The 19317-nt window shown below is 48.2% G+C and overlaps 2 protein-coding genes across 3 annotated transcripts in view; one reads left to right on the top strand and one right to left on the bottom strand.

The window, feature by feature from the left end:
* Nucleotides 1-19317, bottom strand: part of MAP2K5 (mitogen-activated protein kinase kinase 5) — a 395167-nt gene that overhangs the window by 198861 nt on the left and 176989 nt on the right. The window lies entirely within an intron of this gene.
* Nucleotides 16312-19317, top strand: part of LOC144890681 (uncharacterized) — a 58134-nt gene continuing 55128 nt past the window's right edge. Inside the window, exon 1 of the mRNA XM_078771934.1 lies at nucleotides 16312-16363. The gene's annotated coding sequence lies outside the window, so the exon portion shown is untranslated. The remainder of the gene's footprint in view (nucleotides 16364-19317) is intronic.

The following is a 19317-nucleotide window of genomic DNA, read 5'->3' as shown; positions in this document are numbered from 1 at the left end:
TTTATGTTTATTTAAATTATACAATGGACAACAAAATGTAAATGTTTCATGATATTTGTTATATTATATCATCTTTATCTATCAATATTGTTGAAATGAAGATCAAATAGCTGTATGTTGAAAAAGTCAAAACTTTACATGGGGTGTACTTACTTTTTCGTGTGTGTGTGTGTGTGTGTGTGTGTGTGTGTGTGTGTGTGTGTGTGTGTGTGTGTGTGTGTGTGTGTGTGTGTGTGTGTGTGTGTGTGTGTGTGTGTGTGTGTGTGTGTGTGTGTGTGTGTGTGTGTGTGTCAGGTAATCCACAGCTTCTTTGAAGTGGGCGGTTCTGTCTTTCACAGACTGCAAATAAAATCTGTAAATGAGCATACATTTTGCAGTTTTGGGAATTGAAGATTCTGCCAGTTGATATGTTAAACACTTAATTTAACAAAACTGAACTGAATTTAAAAAAATACCTAATTGGTACAATAATTACCGACGAAAATAAAATAATAAAGCGATGCATCACATTATTTTCTCATGGGATATGAGAGCGTAGACGAAAAGCTCCAGCAATTGCACATCACGATTTTTTTTTTTTTTTTTTTTGTATACAAGATCGAGGCTCGTGAAAGAGCGAAAATTAATCACACAGAAAGACAAACAGACACATAAAACAAATAACATCGGGAGCGGTAGACAAGATGGGGAGAGAGGGGGAAGGACACAAACACAACATTTGAGAGCAGGGACCGAGAGACATGGAGACATCGAGAGATCTGTGGGAGGGAGAGGGCTTTGGGGGGAGGCATGTGAAGGGGGGAGGCATGTGAAGGGGGGGAGGCATGTGAAGGGGGGGGGGGTGGGAGAGGTATAAACATATGGACACTGCCAGGATTTCCAGGAAATAAGTTGGAATTTCAAACAAGGTGGATCTGGGGTGAATTAGTGGGGGTAGAAAAGATCAAGGTTATGGATGGGGGAAGATAAGAGATGGTGGTGAACAGCTGTTTTAAAGACCTGGAGGGAGGAGAGGGATTGAAGGGAATGTGGGAGTTTGTTCCACAGGCGGGAGAAAAGAGGAATGAAAGAGTGAAGGTGAGCAGAGAGCCGAGATTTCGGCAGTTTAACCATCAGAGGGTTGCTGGCAGATCTTGTGCGACCTGTAGGAATATTTGGGGGACAGAGCACGGAGAGAGCTGGGGGAGCAAGGCCGGAGAGGAGTCGGTAGAAGACAGAAAGACCACCTACCTGCCTGCGGTGAGTGAGTGAAAGGCCCTCAGAGATAGCTTCATCGCGGGAGATTCCAATGATTTTGAAAGCTTTGGATTCAACAGCGTGAAGCCGAGCCAGGTGTGAGGCAGGAGCACCAGCCCATAGGGGAGAACAGTATTCCATTGAGCTGCGGATGAAAGCCTTGTATGTGGTGAGGAGCTCAGGTGTGCCGAGGAAGGACTTCGCACGACGGAGGATGCCCAGTCGGCGACTGGCTTTGGAGGCCAGCTTGGAAATGTGGTTTTCCCAAGAAAGATCATGGCAGATAGTGAGACCCAAAAGCTTGAGTGACAGAACTTCTTGGAGAGGATTGTTGAGAAAGTAGATGGGAGGGTTGTCCAGTCGATCTTTTCGGAGAGACATAGTAAGAGAGTGAGATTTGGCAGGATTGAAAGACATGTTCCACTTGTTTGACCAGTCTGTGATTTTGTCCAGGTCTTCAGAGAGTGAGGAGGCTGCAGACTGCCTATCTGAGGGAAGAGGAATGGAGCGGCAGAGAGTGGAGTCATCAGCAAAGAGATAGAGAGGATTTTCCAGAGAGTCAGAGAGATCATTGATAAAGACCAGAAAAAGCACAGGGCCCAGCACACTTCCTTGGGGAACTCCAGCCTGAACAGGAAGGGGAGATGAGAGAAATCCATTCAGGGCCACACGTTGACTACGACCAGAGAGGAAGTCCGCAAGCCATGCATGGAGATTTCCATGGATACCATAGGAGGAGAGTTTGGTGAGCAGAGCTGGGTGCCAGACCGTATCAAAGGCCCTTGATATGTCAAGGGAGACAGCTCTGATTTCCTGTTTGGCATTCAGGACCTCCATCCATTGTTGAGACAGCAGAAGCAGCATGTCCAGAGTAGAGTGACCTGGTCTGAAACCAAATTGATGATCAGAGATCAAGCCATTGGAGAAGAGGAAAGATTTCATATCCGAAGCAATGATGGATTCCATGACTTTGCTGATAATTGGGAGCAGGCTGATTGGTCTGTAGTTGCAAGGATCTGTTTTTGCACCTTTTTTGTGTAAAGCGGTAATGTTAACTGATTTCCAGGATGCTGGCAGATGACCTTGAGCAAAAGATAGGGTGAAAAGAACAGAGAGAGGGTGAGATAGAGCGGCAGAGCAGGATTTTAGGACCCGTGGGCTGATGCCGTCTGGTCCAGTTGCAGAATCAGAGTCGAGGTTTGACAAAAACTCCTCCACCTTGTCAGGAGAGAAGGACACAGAGTCCAGGAGCATTTGGGTTCGACTGGGAAAGGTGGGAACAGAGAGAGATGGGTTTGGGACTAAGGATTTTGAGGCGAACACAGAGTTGAGGCATTCGGCTTTGTCACGTGCGATGTCAACTGTGTGGCCATTTGAGGTAAGGGAGGGGATGGAGGGGGAACAAACACCAGAAACGGATTTGACCAGACGCCACCAGGATTTGGAGGAAGGAGACAGGTTTGAGAGTTCATTCTTGAGTGAGGAGAGATAGTGCTTCCTGGCACCCCTGAGGGTAGACACACACTTGTTCCGAGCTTGGTGGAAGGAACTGAGATTTCCTTCAGTTGGATTAGCCTTCCAAGAGGCAAAGGCAAGTTGTTTCAGGGCAACTGCCTCACCACAAGATTCAGTGTACCATGGACGGGAGGAAGGGTAAGACAATTGAAGGCGAGATGGGATAAATCTGTGCATGAGAGAGATCAGTTTGCTTTGGAAGAATTCCCAGGAAGAATTGATGTCAGAGGCAGTGGAGATGGGAGACCAATCCAGACGATTGATGGCTGCTTGAAGACCGTCCCAGTCAGCCTGAGTGAAATGCCGGACTCGTCGACGCTGAGGAGGCTCTCTGAGAATGGCCAGAGAGATGTCCACTTTGACAAGCACATGATCAGAAGAACCGATTGGAGCAGAAGAAGAGCAGCAGACATTAGCAGGGAAGTTTGTCATAACCAAGTCTAGAAGAGAAGATACTCCATTGGCTGAGATCCGGGTCGGGAAATTGACAGATTGTGTCAATCCCAGTGAGTCACAGAAGTCCTTTGCTGAGGTGCCATGACTAGTGAGAGAGGAACCCACACCCAACCAGGTGGCATGATGACAGTTGAAGTCACCACATATGAGGAAGAGAGAGTTGGGATGAGTGGATAGAAGTTGGTCCATGTTGTCAGACATTGAAATGTAGATGGAGTCATCACTGTTTGGGGGACGGTACAGAACACATATGAACAAAAGGTGGGAGCGGAGAGGAAGCCGTAACCAGAGGTACTCCTGCGGGTGAGGAGGAAAGAGAGCAGTGCAAGGAGAGTGAGGAAGAGAGTTTTTGACAAAGATAGCCACCCCACCACCAGGCCGAGGCTCAGGTCTATCATACCGGAGGAGGGAGTAACCAGGAAGAGATATTAAGGAATCAGAGACATCTTGAAGGAGGAAAGTCTCTGTTAAGCAGATCAAGTCTGGATTGTCAGAAGCAACCTGTATGGAGAGATCAGTCAGGTTTGAGCGAAGGCCCCGGATGTTTGAGGTCCATACCGTTAATGAAGAGAGAGGGGGAGCATCGGGTACAGGGCAGGGGAGGGGAGGAGTAGGGTAAGATGAAGGATGAGAGGGGGAGGTAGGGAGAGCAGTTGATAGTGTTTCAGATGTTGCAGAAGAGTTCCAAGAAAGGGAAGGATGAGGAGGATGAAAGGTTTGCTGGTGAAGGGATGCGGCACAGTGAGGAGTTGTTTGAGGGGGGGCAGAGGAAAGTAGAAGGTTTGGGGGGGTGGAGGTATGAGATAGAAGGGAGACGAAGTGGGGAGGAGGCAGCTTGGAGGAGGAGGGTGGAGGAGAGAGAATTGGAGAGGAATGGTATGGGGGGAGAATTGAATGGGAGGGATTGGGGGGGAGTTTTGAAGGGGAGGAGTGAGGGGGGAGTTTAGGAGGGGAGGGGCAAGGGGGGAGTTTTGGAGGGAAGGGGAAAGGGGGGAGATCAGGAGTGGAGGGGCAAGGGGGGGGATTAGGAGGGGAGGGGCAAAGGGGAAGTTTAGGAGGGGAAGGGCAAGGGGGGAGTTCAGGAGTGGAGGGGCAAGGGGGGAGTTTAAGAGTGGAGGGGCAAGGGGGAAGTTTCGGAGTGTAGGTGCAAGGGGGGGGATTTGAATGGGAGGGGCAAGAGGGGAGTTTAGAAAGTGGATGATTAATGAAAGACGAACATTGATAACAAATTGGGTTTGTTGTGATTTTCAAGTTAGCAATCCGGTTCAGGATGATGGAGGAGGGATGGAATGAATGTGAATTTAGACCATGTAGTGAGGGAGACGTATAAGATATTGAATTTCTTTTTTTTGAAGTGGAATGAGTTGGAGAGGAAATTGAGAAAAGCCTTTTAAATAGGAAGAAAAACAGCGTGTTGTAATATACCACTGAATAAAAAACAGAAGGGGAAAGGTTAAACATATTTAAAAATATTTAAACAGAACTATGAACAATCTTATATGCACAAAAATACCAACGGGGGGAGAGCCGAGAGGGACCACCACGAGTCACGTGAACAGGGCAAACGGTGGATGGCAAGGAGATAATGGGGGTGGGGCGAACAGCACACCTGGACAGAAAATACAGGATGAGACAACAGTACACGTGGAGAAAATAAAATAAATGTTTTTGTTTTTTTTTTTGTTTTTTTTTGGGGGGGGGGGGGGGTGGGGAATTAGAACGTTAGACAGTATTATGTTCGGGGTAGAAGGGAAAAAACCAAGAGCCAAGCAAAACACACTTAGGTTAACAAAACACCGACGGGGGTACAACTACAAGGCCACACACAAGGGCAGAAAACGATTAATTAATTACGAGTTACAGGAAATTCAAACCAAAACTAACTATAATCAAACAATATCACATGGACGATAAAATAACGAATTGAAATTGAGTTTCAGTTTCTCCCGCCTCTGGAACAAACTCCCTCACTCTCTTCAATCCCACTCCACCCTCCAGGTCTTTAAAACAGCTGTTCACCACCATCTCTTATCCTCCCCCATCCAAAACCGTATACCCCATCTTATACCCCAAACCATCTCATCTCATACCATCTTATACACCGTATACCCCAAAACCCCATCTTATCCTCCCCCATCCAAAACGATGCATCCAACATTATCTTTTGGCCAAGATAAAAACATGATTTATTATTTTCAAGTCACGCGTCATGACAGCTTGTAGTTTCTTCTTCTTATTTTGTGTTCTAACGATTAGTATCTACCTATTATTATCCAACAATCAACCTTCCACAAAAGCAACGAGTGTGATAAGAGGCAACGGCACCTCAAATAAGAAATGACTCATGAGAAGGAGGAATTTGTTTTTAAGAGCCTCTTCTCAACGTGCCCACAAAAATACATGGTGTCCACAATTTGTTAAATGGCCCTTGAAAAGAAATGAACGCCAGAGCTGATAAACATGCTGATATTTCCAAGGCGTCCCCATCGATAACATTCAGGAGTTTTGTCGTCCGAGACCCTTTGCCACTGGACCCCCTGCCTGGATGTCTTCTCAGCCCAGACATTGTAAATGGTGCGTGTTAGTTTTTGCAGAGACGTGCATAATCCCAGCCGAAAAGGAAATAAAAGACAAAATAAATAGCAAAACGCCGTGCCACACACCAAGTCCAATCGAGTCCATTGGTTAATGTTGTGTTTCAAGAATCGAGTGAAATAAGAGGTGGATCAAGGCAAAAATTCAGACATATTAAATACTTTGTAATGAAACATTTGAAAACATAAATGCCAAAGGTATATTTGAGAGAGTGATGAAATTAAAACTAGAACGCCACTCAGTAGAGCGCATACTCCCGCCGTGGGTCAAGTTGGAATAATACGTTTTGTTTAACATCCCCTCTCCCCAAAACAATAAATGAAAAAGAAGGTAGGCCATGTCAGAGAATTTATTTTGATATATCGCGGAATTAGAGGAGAAAAACATCATTTAAGAATAAGAATAAGAATAAAAGCTTTAATGCAGTAAAACAGAAAAAAAAAAAAAAAAATCCCCAAAAAAATTCCTGGATCCGGAATAATATCCTGAGCTTCACCAAAAACTAATCAATTCTTCCTTATCCCAAGGGCAATCATCCCACCCACTTTCATCCAAATCCGTTCAGAACTTTTCCAGATATCTTGTTCACATACGCACAAACACACAAACACACGAACAAACGAACAAATGAACACACACACACACACACACACACACACACACACACACACACACACACACACACACACACACACACACACACACACACACACACACACACACACACACACGTGCGCAGACGGACACGATCGAATGCATTACTCCCTGGCGGCAGTAACAAATACAGATTGGTCAAAACAAGAAAAAGGCATCTTATTACAATTATAGAGCGGAGTATGCGTCGGCCATCATACTGCTCAATATGCTCCCGATACCAGAGGTCCACTGGATGCAATTCCCCTTCATTGTGTGTTGTCATGGAATGTATTGGAAAGCTGATGTTCAATGTTCCCGCATTGATAACAGGAGTTTCAACAACATGTTCTCGACAATTTTTGTGCATCATGCAACAGTCATTGCTTTATATGGAATTTACAAGTTCATCCTTTCAAACAGCAAAGGGATTGCAAAAAAATCCGAAAACACTCAAGCTGGCAATCACAATTACCAGTTAAGGGATTTATAGTAGTGGTTTAGGGACTTATGAAAGGCAAAACCGAATCGATATTAATTGTTGCAACATGCACATTAAGTCACATTAGAAATGGAGGATTCAATGTTGTAGAATTGGTTGTACACTTCAGGACAAAGTAACCGGTCATCCAGTATTCACAAAACAGTGAAATGAGAACTTTCTTCTTGAAGTGAAAAAAGAATACCGTAAATGGTGCACAACACAATGCACACAGCACACAATGCACAACACAATGCACAATACAATGCACAGCACAATGCACAACACACAATGCACAATACAACAAACACAACAACATGCATTTTAAGGCCATTTTCCCTACTAGAGCGGGGGTTAGCCTTGCGGTCCCCATGACAATCTTCTCCATTTTGCTCTATTTGCTGCATCTCCCCTTGTTAACCCCCTTGCCCGCATTTCTTCTTCCACCATCTTTAGCCAAGTCTTTTTCGGTCTTCCCCATCCTCTACTTACTTCTACATTCATTGCCATCACTCTTCTCAACCAGTCACTTTCATCCTTCCTCAACACATGACCAAACCATCTCAACCCGTTTCTCTTCACAGCATCAATCACAGGCTCTATTCCCATCATCTTTCACAATTCATCATTTGTCTTCCTCTCTCTCAACGATACTCCACACATCCACTGAACCATTCGCATTTCCACCCTTTCCAACCTTCGTTGCTGCTCTACGTTCATTACCCATGTCTCGCTCCCATAAATCATAACACTTCTCACACATGCAGCATACACCTTTCCCTTCAGCTTCAACGATACTCCCCTCCTCACCAGCACGCCACTCAGTTCCCGAAACTTCTTCCATGCACATCTCACTCCAGCAACCGTTGCCGAGTCTGATCCACCTTCTCCATTCAGCATGTCTCCGAGGTAGCAAAATGTTTTCACACCTTCCAGCTTCACGCCGTCTCCAAGATCCAACTCAACATTTCCCCAATCTGCAGCTCCCTCTGTGCACACCTTACAATTGAATGTAGCTGCCACAATGGTTAATGACCCTCTCAGACCACTACATTTTTGATGAACCCACTCAGCACACATTGTACATTGAATGGAGTTCACTCCGACACCCTTCCTGCACACAGCACACGGCCACTTCCCAGTTCTTTCCACCTCACCACATGCTTTACCACTTGCCATCACCTTCGTCTTTCCGATATTCACCATCAGACCTTTTGTCTCCATACATTCCTTCCACTTGTTCATCTTTTCCTTCAGTCCATCCATACTTTCTGCAATCAACACCAGATCATCTGCATACAACAACTCCTACGGTAAACCATCCTTTACGTTCCGAGCCAGCACCTCCATCACAGCTACAAATAGTAGTGGACTTAGTACCGACCCCTGATGCACTCCCACCTTCACCTCAAACTCACCACTGTTCCCGTCCTTCATCCTTACAGCTGTGAGCGCTCTTTTGTACATTGCCATTACAACTCTGATCAACCATTCCTCCACTTCTAACTTTCTCAATGCCCATGTCAATACATCGCGTGGAACCCTATCGAATGCTTTCTCCAGATCAACAAACCCAAGAAACAACTTCTTCCTCTTCACCATGTACTTCTCCTGCAACTGCCTCACAATAAAGAGCGCGTCTGTCGTTCCTCTTCCTGGCATAAATCCAAATTGCATTTCGTCGATCTTCACCTTCTTCCTTATCCTCCTCTCCAACACCCTTTCCAATACCTTCATTCCATGCTCCAATAACTTTATCCCTCGGTACGAGCCACACTCCACAGCGTCACCTTTCCCCTTGTATAGAGGGACGAGGGTACTCAGTTCCCAATCCACTGGAATGCGACCTTCTTTCACCACCAGATTACAGATCTCTGCCATTCTCTTCACACCCCAACTTCCTGCTGCCTTCAACATATCTCCCACAACTCCCTTCGGCCCTCCCACTTTTCTACTCTTCATTGCTTTTATCGCTTCCTCAACTTCCTTCTCAGTTATCTTCTCTGCCGGTCCTAAAACTTGGTTACTCTCTACATTGCCATCCCATTCATTTTCTGTATTCAACAGCATTTCCATATATCTTTTCCATCTTCCTTTAATTCCATCTGGGTCCACAACGATTTGTCCCACTTCATCCTTCAAGCAACTCACCCCCATCACATCACACCTCTCTTTCGCTATCTGCTTTGCAATCCTGAATACCGCTCTCTGACCCTCTTCCAAATCCAAGCGTTCTCCGAACATTTTCCTACATGTCTCCTGCGCCTTTGCTACCTCTTTCTTTGCAGCCTTCTTGGCTGCCTTATAACTTTCATGCTCTGCTTTTTCTGCTCCCGTACCCTTCGCCTTCTGCCACTCCTTGAACTTCTTCCTCTTCTCGTCAATCCTCTTTCCAACTTCATCATCCCAAAACCATGTTTCCGAGTGCCTTGGTGGTCCTTTTGTCCATCCACATACCTCACCAACGGCTCACGACAGACTATCTTTCATTGACATCCAACCACGTTCAAGCTCAACCACATCATCCTATACCCGACTCAGCCTCTCTTTTAATGTCTCCCTTACTGTCACCTCTTTCAACCTCCACACCTTCATTCTCGGTTGGTACTTCACCCGCCGAGCTCTCCTCGCACCTTTCACCCTTATGTCGCAGACAACCAAGTGGTGCTGTGAAACAGCCTCCTCCCCCGGGATCACCTTTGTGTCCCGGAGGTGCCCCCTATCTCGCCTACGCACCATCATGTAGTCAACGGTTGTCGTCGACCCACCTGACGTGTATGTATCAAGCTTATTATCCCCTTTCTGGAACTGAGTATTACAAATCAACAAATCAGCTCCATCAGCAAACTCCAAAATCCTTTCACCTTCTCCATTTCTCACACCATATCCGTAACCCCCATGAACTCCCTCAAAACCGTCCATACTCCTTCCCACATGTCCATTTAGGTCTCCTCCTACCACAACAACTTCCTCATCTTTCACGTTTTCCATCAGCATCTCTATCGCACACCAGAACTTGTCCTTCTCTTCATCGCTCCGACCAACCTGTGGAGCATATCCCGAGATGACGTTCACCAAGAGCTTTCCAATCATCATTTTCACCATCATCAACCTATCACTCACTCTAGTCACACTCACCGCACTGTCTACAAACTCCTCAGAAAACAGGACACCAACACCATTCACGCACTCCGGGCACCCTTGCCACACAAACTTGTATTTCTGTCCCTGCCTACCCTTCACCATTCTCACACCACTTCCCTTCCATCTCGTCTCTTGCACACAACATATGTCCACTCTTCTTCTGATCAATACTTCCACCACTTCTCCTGATCTCCCTGTCATTGTCCCTACATTCCATGTCCCATACCTCAGAAACCGATCTCCACTTCGGGCTGTACCCTGCCCATATGTAGTTGTAATTGTCAAGGTTCTCTTTTTGAGGCAATGTTTTTATGGCCGGATGCCCTTCCTGACGCCAACCCTCTTAGTCGCCTCTTACGACAGGCAGGGATACGGTGTACCTATTCTAACCAGGGTACACACCGTAAATAACATGCACAATACAATGCACAATACAATGCACAACACAATGTACAATACAATGCACAACACAATGCACATAAAGCACAATACACAACACACAATGCACAACACAATGCACAACACAATGCACAATGCACATAAAGCACACAAATGCACAAGCACAATGCACACAAAGCACAATAAACAACACACAATGCACAACACAATGCACAATGCACAACACAATGCACAATGCACAACACAATGCACAATGCACAACACAATGCACAACACAATGCACAACACACAATGCAATGCACACACAATGCACAACAACTTAATATGTCGACCATTAAACTTAGTGAAGGGTTTAAAACAGGATTGTGTATTATTTGTTTGTTAATATTTCAAACAACTACATGCAGACGATACACACGCAATTACCCAGAATTGGATCATCTTCTGGTTCGCATCAGTTACCACAGTGGCACTGCAGTGCCATGATGCCTTTGTAGGTGAGAGCAGGAATTTGTATTTTCTCCAGTGTGCGGGCGATAGCGCGCCTACTCTTCAAAAAGGATGCGTGGAGTTTTGAACATCCACCAACCGATGCTGGCAGACGGTACACCCAGTTTAACGTCCATTTGAGGGACGGCACAAGCGCTGACGCCTCACCTTGCATGCAAAATACCATGATGACAGTTTATAGCTGGGCCAAGATTTTAACCCAGGCTAGACAGCTCATGGAGCGACTGTGTATACCTCAAGGCAATCCTGTCACTGATGCATGAAACTGACAGAAGAACTATTCCATTGTGGAGAAGGAAAACCCTGTCATTGTGTGGGGCTTTAAAATATTTACACTGCATCTCCATCAGACTGAATTTGTTTTGCAAACTGATAATCAGCCATTCAATGGTCAGTAGTAATACATAGTAGTCTGTATGTGGATGGGACAGTGTTTCTCAATGAAAAAGTCATCAGAGGGGCCATGTTTCTCCAAAACTATCGGTTTAGAATCAAACGGATGAAGGGAACGCACTTGGGCAGGGTTGTTTAACGTGATCGAAACAATTTATAGTTAATGTTTGAGTTGATGATTCTCTCTGTTTCATGATGCTTTTGGGTAAATAATTTCTGAAGTTGCAAAGGTTGAAGTGGGTGGCAAAGTTGCAAAGGTTGAAGTTTGCTTCAAGTTGGAGATCTCGCGAGATCTTGGAGACGGCGGCAGGGATTTTCGAAGCTCCACACGGTCTCCACGTTTTTCGAAGTTAAGTCTGTTCACAATTGTATTTTGTCGAAACTGTATTTATCTTTCGGTGTGTGAAGTTATTGTGTGCAACTTTGGTTGTTTCTCGGTGTTTATCTTTCATAAATTGATCGTCTGTTTGCCGTGTCGCGAGCAAGGCCTTGTACAGTGTGCACTGTACAACGTTGAGGCTTTGTTTTTCTCTCAGTGGTCCGTCGTTTGTGATCCAATAACTTTCGTTCTCTGTATTCCCAGTCTTTTCACCCATAGCCTACTTCCTTGTGTAAATCTCAACTCAAAAAAAAAACAAAAAAAAAAAACAAAACAAAAAAACATTTCCTTCTCTGTTCTCATTCGTTTATTCATTCTTATTCGTTCGTTCGTTCTTCGACCACGTGTTTCTCCCCCATTTCCCCAGATAGTTTTCACTCATTAACCTTCAATGTTTACACTTTCCCCTCAAGTTATGTATTCCGTCATATTTTATAACACCTTTTTCTTCTTCTTCTTTAAAAGGCTGCTTTCGACTTGCTCACCAAATCAATTCATCCCCAAAAAAATATCCATCTCCTATAGTGCCTTTGTTCTACATTCCCTAAACTCTCCTGCACTCCATCCTCCATCCAGCGTCCTTAAACGTATTTTTAACTCGAAGGTCACAAGAAACTCATTTTGCAATAAATGTTCGTTTCCCATAAATCGTACACTTTCAAAAATCCAATCTCACCCCTCCCCTCCAAATCTTCCCCATAACCCCTCCCCTCCAAATCTTCCCCATCACCCCTCCCCTCCAAATCTTCCCCATCACCCATCCCTTTCAAATCTCCCCCCTTGCCCCCTCCCTCCTAAACTACTCCCTCACCCCTCCCCGCCAAGACGCCCCCTCGCCCCTCCCCTCCTAGACTCCTGCCTCACCCCTCCCCTCCAAATCTCCCCCATATCCCATCCCTTTCAAATCCCTCCCCTTGTCCCTTCCCTCCCAAACTCCCCCCTCACCCCTCCCCTTCAAATCTCCCCACCCTCATTGCTTCTCAATTTCCCCCCGCTCACTCCCCCTCCTCAAAGCGTCCTCCCCGCTTCTTCCCCCTTCAAACTCTCACCTCCATCTCCCCCAGCCTTCTGCCTCGCTCTTCCCCCTCCTCAAATAACACCTCATTGTGGCTCACCCAATCACCATCAAACCTTTTGTCCGCCCCATCCTTCCCTTTCTCCGAGCTATTCTGAAATCTCTGACACACCTTCAACAGCTCTCCCTACCTCTTCCACCTCTTCCACATCTTACCCTACCCCTCCTCCCCCCTGTTCTGTATCTGATGCTCCCCCTTCCTCTTCATTAACGGTATGGACCTCAAACATCCGGGGCCTTCGTTCAAACTTAACTGATCTCTCCATACAGGTTGCTTCTGTCAAACCAGACGTGATCTGCTTAACAGAAACTTTCCTCCTTTATGATGTCTCTGATTCCATAGTATCTCTCCCGGGCTACTCCCTCCTCCGGTATGATAGACCTGAGCCTCGTCCTGGAGGCGGGGTTGCTATCTTTATCAAAAACTCTCTTCCTCACTCGCCCTGCACTGCACTCTCTCCACCTCACCCCCAGGAATACCTCTGGCTACGGCTTCCCCTTCGCTCCCACCTCTTGTTCATATGTGTGTTGTACCGTCCACCAAACAGTGATGACTCCATCTACATCTCGCTGTCTGATGATATGGACCAACTTCTATCTACTCATCCCAACTCTCTCTTCCTCATATGTGGTGATTTCAACTGTCATCATGCCAGTTGGCTGGGTGTGGGTACCTCTCTCACCAGCCATGGCTCCTCAGCAAAGGACTTCTGCGACTCACTGGGACTGACACAATCTGTCAATTTCCCGACCCGGATTTCAGTCAACGGAACATCTTCTCTTCTGGACTTGGTTATGACTAACTTCCCTGAAAATGTCTGCTGCTCTTCTTCTGCTCCGATCGGATCATCTGATCATGTCCTTGTTAAAGTGGACATCTCTCTGACCATCCTCAGGGAGCCTGCTCAGCGTCGACGAGTCTGGCATTTCACTCAGGCCAACTGGCACGGTCTTCAAGCAGCCATCAATCATCTGGACTGGTCTCCCATCTCTACCACCTCTGACATCAACTCATCCTGGGAATTCTTCCAAAGTAAATTGCTCTCTCTCATGCACAGATTTATCCCATCTCGTCTTCAGTTGTCATACCCTTCCTCCCGTCCATGGTACACGGAATCTTGTGGTGAGGCTGTTGCCCAGAAACAACTTGCCTTCGTCTCCTGGAAAGCAAATCCAACGGAAGGAAATCTCATTTCCTTTCACAAAGCCCGAAACAAGTGTGTGTCCACCCTCAGGAGAGCCAGGAAACAATATCTCTCCGTTCTCAAGACCGAACTCTCTTATCTGTCTCCCTCTTCCAAATCCTGGTGGCGTCTGGTCAAATCCGTTTCTGGTGTTTGTTCCCCCTCCATCCCCTCCCTTACCTCAAACGGCTACACAGCTGACTCCGCACGTGAAAAAGCTGAATGCCTCAACTCTGTGTTTGCCTCTAAATCTTGTGTCCCAAACCCATCCCTCTCTGTACCCACCATACCCAGTCGTACCCTGCTGCTCCTGGACTCCGTGTCCTTTCCTCCTGACAAGGTGGAAAAGTTTCTGTCAACCCTCGACTCTGATTCTGCAACTGGACCCGACGGCATCAGCCCACGGGTCCTAAAATCCTGCTCTGCTGCTCTATCTCACCCTCTCTCTCTTCTCTTCACCCTCTCTTTTGCTCAAGGTCAACTGCCATCTGCTTGGAAATCAGCCAACATCACCGCTTTGCACAAAAAAGGTGCAAAAACAGATCCTAGCAACTACAGACCAATCAGCCTTCTCCCAATTATCAGCAAAGTCATGGAATCCATCATTGCTTCTGATATGAAATCTTTCCTCTTCTCCAATGGCTTGATCTCTGATCATCAATTTGGTTTCAGACCAGGTCACTCTACTCTGGACATGCTGCTTCTGCTGTCTCAACAATGGATGGAGGTCCTCAATGCCAAACAGGAAATTAGAGCTGTCTCCCTCGACATATCACGTGCCTTCGACACGGTCTGGCACCCCGCTCTGCTCACCAAACTCTCCTCCTTTGGTATCCATGGAAATCTCCACGCATGGCTGGCGGACTTCCTCTCTAGTCGTCGTCAACGTGTGGCCCTGAATGGGTTTCTCTCATCTCCTCTTCCTGTTCAGGCTGGAGTTCCCCAAGGCAGTGTTCTGGGCCCCGTGCTTTTTCTGGTCTTCATCAATGATCTCTCTGACTCTCTCGAAAATCCTCTCTATCTCTTTGCTGATGACTCCACTCTCTGCCGCTCCATTCCTCTTCCCTCAGATCGGCAGTCTGCTGCCTCCTCACTCTCTGAAGACCTGGACAAAATCACAGACTGGTCAAACAAGTGGAACATGTCTTTCAATCCTGACAAATCTCACACTCTTACTATGTCTCTCCGAAAAGATCGACTGGACAACCCTCCCATCTACTTTCTCAACAATCCTCTCCAAGAAGTTCTGTCGCTCAAGATTTTGGGTCTCACTATCTGCCATGATCTTTCTTGGGAAAACCACATTTCCAAGCTGGCCTCCAAAGCCAGTCGCCGACTGGGCATCCTCCGTCGTGCGAAGTCCTTCCTCGGCACACCTGAGCTCCTCACCACATACAAGGCTTTCATCCGCAGCTCAATGGAATACTGTTCTCCCCTATGGGCCGGTGCTCCTGCCTCACACCTAGCTCGGCTTCACGCTGTTGAAACCAAAGCTTTCAGAATTATTGGAATCTCCCGCGATGAAGCTATCTCTGAGGGCCTTTCACTCACTCACCGCAGGCAGGTAGGTGGTCTTTCTGTCTTCTACCGACTCCTCTCCGGCCTTGCACCCCCAGCTCTCTCTGTGCTCTGTCCCCCAAATATTCCTACAGGTCGCACAAGATCTGCCAGCAACCCTCTGATGGTTAAACTGCCGAAATCTCGGCTCTCCGCTCACCTTCACTCTTTCATTCCTCTTTTCTCCCGCCTCTGGAACAAACTCCCTCACTCCCTTCAATCCCACTCCTCCCTCCAGGTCTTTAAAACAGCTGTTCACCACCATCTCTTATCTTCCCCCATCCAAAACCTTGATCTTTTCTACCCCCGCTAATTCACCCCAGATCCACCTTGTTTGAAATTCCAACTTCTTTCCTGGAAGTCCTGGCAGTGTCCATATGTTTTATACCTCTCCCACTGCCCCCTTCCCACGCCCCCCCCCCCCCCAAAGCCCTCGCCCTCTCTCAGATCTCTCGATGTCTCCATGTCTCTCGGTCCCTGCTCTCAAATGTTGTGTTTGTGTCCTTCCCCCTCTCTCCACATCTTGTCTACCGCTCCCTATGTTATATGTTTTATGTGTCGGTTTGTCTTTCTGTGTGTTCATGTGATTAATGTTCGCTCTTTCACGAGCCTCGATATTGTATACAACAAAAAAAAAAAAAAAAAAAAAAAAAAAAAAAAAAAAAAAAAAAAAAAAAAAAAAAAAAAAAAAAAAAAAAGTGGGTTGGCCAATCAGAAAATCGTTTGCAAAGCCCTATTAGGTTTGTAAACCTTTGATTTGATATGGAACAAAATGGTTACGATATAGGAATGCAATGTTTGCTGAGGTGAGACGCTAAGTGCAAAATACAGTCATGTGAAAAAGTAAGTACACCCCATGTAAAGTTTTGACTTTTTCAACATATTTCAACATACAGCTATTTGATCTTCATTTGAACAATATTGACAGATAAAGGTGATATAATATAACAAATATCATGAAACATTTACATGTTGTAGTCCATTGTATAATTTAAATAAACATAAATGCAAATTTCACATGTGGAAAAAGTAAGTACACCCCTTAGTAGGGTCAATATACGAAAAAAACTCACCTAACCTCAAAAAAATTGATACAAAAGGTTTTTCAATGGATTCTGGTACCATTGGGCATGCTAAATAATATACTAAAAATCTAGTAATGAAGGAGCTGGGGCTCCCACGTCGATCGGAAGAATGGACGCGACAAGAAGCTGGAATTCATCCGAGTTGCTTTAATCAAACCAAACACTCAGGCACTCTGAAAAGCCCGTTTATCGGGCAGCAATATATATACATATTATCCCGGAGCGTTTGCCCAGGAAAGGCGAGAGGGGGCATGCCCGGGCGTCCCGACCGAGGCCTGGCAAGTTGAGCGCGGGCCTGCCCGGGCGTCCTGGACGAGCCCGGCATGGTGAACGCTCCGCATCCTTGATAGGTGCAAGGCGATTGTGAAAACCCAGCGGTAGCCGCTACACACGTCCCCCCAGAATCGACTTGCACCGGCAGGGTCAATTTGAGGGGGGTCCTGATGACCCGGCCAAAGCGACCCCTGGCGGGTCGTGGGAGGGGGTCCGGTGTGGTGGTGGGCGGTCGAGTGGGGGGCACCGTGGACGGGGGGCGGCCTCGCCGCGGTGGAAGGGCCACCCGTGGTGGGTGGTCGACGTCCACGTGTGCCGGCTTGAGGCGGTCCACCGCAATCCGGTCCGACCTGCCGCCAATGTCGATGACGAACGACTTGTCGTCCCGTCGCAGCACCCGGAAGGGCCCGTCGTACGGCGGCCGGAGTGGCCCCCGACGCACAAAAACATACTCCGCTGTGCGAAGTGCTGGGGGGACGTAGGACTGGGGGTCACCGTGGTGGGATGTTGGCACGGGGGCAAACCGTCGGGCGGCCTCCTGGAGGTCCGAGCGCTGGTGAGCTGCGGACCAGGGACTGGTAGCGTCGGGCACGAATTCGCCCGGGACGCATAGCGCCTGGCCATAGACCAGCTCGGCGGTGGATGCCTGGAGGTCCTCCTTGGGGGCCGTGCGGAGGCCCAAAAGGACCCACGGCAGCCGGTTGGCCCAACCGCCGTCTTGAAGGCCGGCCATGAGCGCGGCCTTCATGGAGCGGTGGAATCGCTCGCACAACCCGTTTGCTTGGGGGTGGTAGGCCGTAGTACGGTGGAGCTTGACCCCCAGGTTGCGGGCGACCGCGCCCCACAGCTCGGAGGTGAACTGTGGTCCGCGGTCTGACGAGATGTCCGCCGGTGCGCCGAAGCGGGCGACCCAGGTGGCGATGAAAGCCTGCGCCACGTCGGCGGTGGTGGTGGAGACGAGGGGAACGGCCTCCGGCCACCTGGTGGTCATGTCCACCATGGTGAGCAGGTGTGTGAACCCCCGTGACGGGGGGAGGGGGCCCACCAGATCCACGTTGACGTGGTCGAAACGTCGTTCGGGCACGGTGAAAGGTGCCAGCGGGGCCTGGGTGTGTCGGTGGACCTTGGCCCGTTGGCAGGCCGTGCAGGTGCTGGTCCAATCGCGGACGTCCCGACGAAGGCCGTGCCAGACGAATCGCGCCGACACCAGCTTCTGGGAAGCTTTCCGGCCCGGGTGGGAAAGGCCGTGGAGGGAGGCGAAGATGCGGCGTTGCCAGGTGACGGGCACGATGGGGCGAGGCTGGCCTTGGGAGACGTCGCAGAGCAGGACAGTGTCCGCGAAGGGGATGTCGGCCAGGCGGAGGCCCGTGTCCGCTGCCCGGAGGGCTTGCACCGTGGTGTCGGTGGTTTGGTCCGCCGCCATAAGTGCAAAGTCCACGCCCAGGTGGACCGCGTTCGCGCTGGCCCGGGAAAGACAGTCGGCCACGGCGTTGTTTTTGCCGGCGACGTGCCGGATGTCCGTGGTAAACTCCGACACGGCGGAGAGGTGGCGCTGTTGGCGGGCCAACCACGGCTCCGTGACCTTGGCCATGGCGTAAACCAACGGCTTGTGGTCGACGAACGCCGTGAAAGGTCGGCCCTCCAGGAGGTGGCGGAAATGGCGGACGGCCAGGTGTAGACCGAGGAGCTCCCGGTCAAACGTGCTGTATTTGAGCTCGTTCGGCCGGAGCTGCCGGCTGAAAAAAGCGAGTGGCTGCCAATAAGCGCAAAGTCCACGCCCAGGTGGACCGCGCCCAGGTGTTCCTACAGGTCGCACAAGATCTGCCAGCAACCCTCTGATGGTTAAACTGCCGAAATCTCGGCTCTCTGCTCACCTTCACTCTTTCATTCCTCTTTTCTCCCGCCTCTGGAACAAACTCCCTCACTCCCTTCAATCCCACTCCTCCCTCCAGGTCTTTAAAACAGCTGTTCACCACCATCTCTTATCTTCCCCCATCCAAAACCTTGATCTTTTCTACCCCCGCTAATTCACCCCAGATCCACCTTGTTTGAAATTCCAACTTCTTTCCTGGAAGTCCTGGCAGTGTCCATATGTTTTATACCTCTCCCACCGCCCCCTTCCCACGCCCCCCCCCCCAAAGCCCTCGCCCTCTCTCAGATCTCTCGATGTCTCCATGTCTCTCGGTCCCTGCTCTCAAATGTTGTGTTTGTGTCCTTCCCCCTCTCTCCCCATCTTGTCTACCGCTCCCTATGTTTTATGTGTCGGTTTGTCTTTCTGTGTGATTAATGTTCGCTCTTTCACGAGCCTCGACCTTGTATACAAAAAAAAAAAAAAAAAAAAAAAAAAAACCCCGTTCACCCATTGCTCATGTACGGCGCCCACCGCGTAGTCGAAGGCATCC

The sequence above is a fragment of the Myxine glutinosa genome, chromosome 2 (assembly GCF_964187855.1).
Source record: "Myxine glutinosa chromosome 2, kmMyxGlut1.1, whole genome shotgun sequence".
In the NCBI taxonomy this organism is placed as follows: Eukaryota; Metazoa; Chordata; class Myxini; order Myxiniformes; family Myxinidae; genus Myxine; species Myxine glutinosa.
Note: the sequence above shows the minus strand (reverse complement) of the source record. Positions and strands in the feature narration are given on the sequence as shown.